The sequence below is a fragment of the Bison bison genome, unplaced genomic scaffold (genome assembly GCF_000754665.1).
Source record: "Bison bison bison isolate TAMUID 2011002044 unplaced genomic scaffold, Bison_UMD1.0 scf7180017864167, whole genome shotgun sequence".
NCBI classification, from domain to species: domain Eukaryota; kingdom Metazoa; phylum Chordata; class Mammalia; order Artiodactyla; family Bovidae; genus Bison; species Bison bison.
The window spans coordinates 3,929,173-3,933,073 of NW_011494739.1; positions in this window are offsets into that span (position 1 = coordinate 3,929,173).

The window sequence follows — 3,901 nt, forward strand, 5'->3', positions numbered from 1 at the left end:
ACAGTCAGGACTGAGGACAGTCTCCCTGCCCCATTGCCCCTTGGATGCCACCAGTTCTGGGGAATTCTCCTTTCCTGGCAGGTGGGGGGAGGTTCCCCCCCCCCACCCCGGTGTCCCCTGCACTGCCCCTGCCCTGCTAGGACAGGGTTTTGCATGCCTGATTTTGCTTTACCAAAGTCCTGGGCAGTGGGGTGCAGACCTGCTAGGGTAGGGGCGGGCTGCCACAGCTAATCCAAACCACTGTTTCAAAGAGCTTGGACGTTTCCAGCCAGAGATCCAGCCCTAGCCAGCTCCATTAATCATTCCCTGTCCATTGGAGTCCTGCCTGGAAGAACTTTCCAGGCCCCAGCTAGCCCAGGCCCCAGCATCATGCCTGGCTGTGATCAGTCCCGTGGGGTGTTTTGTGACCTGCCCGAGGAAGGGGGAACTTTGGGGTCTGCAGGGAAGGCCTGAGTTCCTATGGCTGGGGTCACACTGTCTCACACTCCTTCCAGAGCCAACAGGCGGTGGGATGAGATTAGATGAGAAACAGGGGCTGGGGCACAGGAGCTGGGCAGCTCCAGAGACCCCCCACTTCCTGTCACAGCCTATAAAGAGGGCCAGGGTCTCCTTGGAGCCCAGGAACCGTTGTTTACTCACTAAACACCTGCAGAACACCTGGTGGTATGAGACACCAGGGGCAGACACAAATGTGAAAATGAAATCTTGGTAAAAGGATGTTGAAATTAACAAGGAAATGCTCACATTTTTTGAGCTTTTACTACATATCAGGCTTATTTCCAGGCTCTCAACAACTGCCCAGCTCACCCTGGCCCCCTGCATGGGGAGATTACCATTAGCTCCACTCCAGGGCAGCCTGAAGCTCAGAGGGGTCAGCCCCCTGCCGGGAAACGGCAGAGCAGGTAAGCTCTGAGCCCCTTGTCACCTGTAAGCCAATTGTGGGCAGGCCTGGGATGGATAGCGACACGGACATGTTCCCTTGGCCAATGGCCAGCTCCCCAGCAGGTTATGTGGGGGTGGCTGAGGACTCGCTGACTCGCAGACCCAGAAGGGCCACCCGGGGCAGGGCTGAGACCTGCTACCATTAGCTGGAGTGAAGAGTTGGGTGGGGGAGGCTTCGCTGGGAGGGGACCTGAGCAGCAGATGGAATATGTCCCCACGAGCGCCTGGCAGGAACTGGGTCCACCCACTCTGCTCTGTCCCGGGGATACTCACAGTCTCTGGTCATCCCAGGCCCACTCAGTGCAACACAGCTGCCTCCAGTGGAGGCCAAGTGCCAGTCCCAGGGCCACATGCAGGGCCAAGACAGCACCTCGACGGGGAGAGTGACAGGAGCCTCCTGCCTGCAAAGAGATGTCTGAGCTGAGCCACATGAAGAAGTGGGAAGGGCATCCCATAAGAGGGAATAGCCTTGTGCAGAGGCTTGGAGGCCAGGGTGAGGCCGAGGCATGTGGGGAAGAGAAGTGGTAGTTAGGGGTGGTGGGCTGAGCTGGGGGTAAGCAGTGGGGAGAAGAGGCAGAGGGGCTGGAGGGCCGGTTCTGGCTGGTCTGAGGGCCGAGTTTGAGGGGGCAATGGGGAGCCACTGAGGGCTGCAGTGGAGGAGCAGCAGAACTGGAGTAGCATTTTCCAAGTCTCTTGGATGCCGGGTGGAGAAGGGGCAGAGAGGTGAGAGAGGGGCGGTCAGTGGGGAGGCTCCTGCAGTGTTTGTAGAAAGATGGTGGCGTCCGGGCCGGGTGGATTTGGAAGCAGGAGGATCTGGTGGGTTTGAGGGCTCTACTGGGTGAAGGTTGTCTCTCTCCCTGGGGAGACTGCTCAAGAGAGATCTGTAGGGTCCTGGGAAGAATGTGATGAGCAGGGGTTGGGGATGCCTGGAGCCGCCTGGCCAGGCCCTCCCCTACTTCCGGGGCACTGGGAGGGCGGAGACCCAGAGTGCCAGGCCTCACCCTTCAGGACTTCTGTCTCACCCAGGAGGAGCCGGGACCACCTCAGAGCAGTGGAAGGGGCAGGGAAGACTGGCTCAGCCCACAACCCCCCCCCATCCCTCACAGAGGAAGGGCAGGCTGGAAGAGGGGGTGGGGGATCAGCCTGGAGGAGAGAGACATGGTCAAAGGAGTTGGGGCAAGAGGGAGGGCAGCTTGGCGCCAAGGGCAGAGAGGAGGTTTGGTCCGGGCTTTGAAAGCCAGAAAAGGAGAAGCTGGGTCTGGGGTGGGAGGGCAGCCCCCACCTCAGGTGGAAAGACTCTGAATCGTTTCTGTCATGTCTGGCCCCAGCAGTTCCCTTAGGCGTCCCCTGTCCAAAGCCGGAATCAGCCAGGACCATCAATGCTTAACCCAACAGGGACATCAGCCACGGTGTCAGCACTTGGACCAGGCCCGGGGTCTCTGTAAACACCCCAGACCAGAGCGAAGTCCCAGCCCAAAGTCCTGGCCCGTCAGTGGGGTTCAAGTCCACCTGCTCGACTCTGTGGGGTGCTTAGCAGCCAGGGCCCCAAGAGTGGTGGGTGCAGAGACTGGGGTTCCTGGGGCACCTGACCTTCCTGCATTGTGACTGTGGTCCCCTGAGGAATCTAAGATGCAGTCCTGCTGGGATGGACTCCCCTTATAGGGTGAGGGGACAGGATCGTCTGGGACTGCACACAGGGACAGGGTCCCCAAATGATGGCACAGTTGCTGTCTTCAGATCTCACTGTCCAGTGGAGAGAACAGGTGCTGAGCTAAGTCCCTCCCTGCCGTCCAGGTGGGAGGTGGATGGATGAGGGTCCCTGTTATGACCTTGGAGGGTCCCCAGCACACCCGCCCTTCTGCCTTGTGTGTTGTACGGGGACTGGAAGAGTTGCCCACTCTTTGGACTGTTTCTTCTTCAGTAAACGGCTCTTGCCTCTCTGTGTCAGGCTGGTTCAAGCACGTCAGGTGTCTGGGCTTCCTGAACCACCACAGCAGCCTGTGAGCTCAGTGCAGGCGGGAAGCCGGGCAGAGAGAGGGTGTGCATTTGCCCTGGGCTGCACAGCCTGGGAGAGGGTTTGAACTGCTGAGGCTGCTCTGGGACAAAGCGCCTGCCCTTGGGACAAGGTGGGCAAGGAGGCCTCTATTTCCCCTGCTTGCCCTGGGTCCTGCAGAGGGCAAAGGGCAGAGAGCAGAGGGCAAGAGCTGCTCCTTCTGGGTTTGGGCTCCTGGCTTGGTAAGACATGAGTCACTGAGCTCAGCCAACCACCAGCCCACATAAGGTCCCGGAAAGCAGGCTGCTGATGCTGATTCCCAGGCTACACTCATCTTGCCCCTCTTCATCAGGGGCCCCTGAGCCAGCATTTCTATGGAACCCACACTGGGGTCTGAGGATGATCAATACAGGCCAGGTGCCTGGGGGTGCTGCTCCTGGAGAAAACAGCAAATGCCCTGAGAAACCCATAAAGCATGGGGTGGAGTTTATGGGACAGAATGATAAATATTGACTCAAGGAACAGTCCAGGAAGGCTTCTTGGTAGAGTCCAAAGTTAGGTGGGGCCTTAACAGTGAGTTCTATGGCAGAGTTGAGAGAGCACCCAGGTGGAGGGCACTGCCTAAGCCAAGGCTCAGGGGCTGGAAAGGGTGACCCTGGACTGGAGTGATCAGGTCTGGGAAGCACCTGGGGGAAAATGCAGGGAGTGAAGCCCTGACCTTCAAAGGCCCTGAAGGGTGGGCTAACTGACCAGGTTCCAGCCCTCACTGGGCATCAGTCACCTGGGGGTGTTCACTCATTCATTTATGAATTACAAACATATTGTGTCATATATGAGAGCCAGATATAGTTCTTGACACTGAGAGGATCTCAGACAAACTGATGGACGAGATCTCTACCCTGGTAGAGCAGAGAATGTGGTCCAGGGAGAGATGGTAATGAAAGAAGCAGGGACACAAGGTATGGC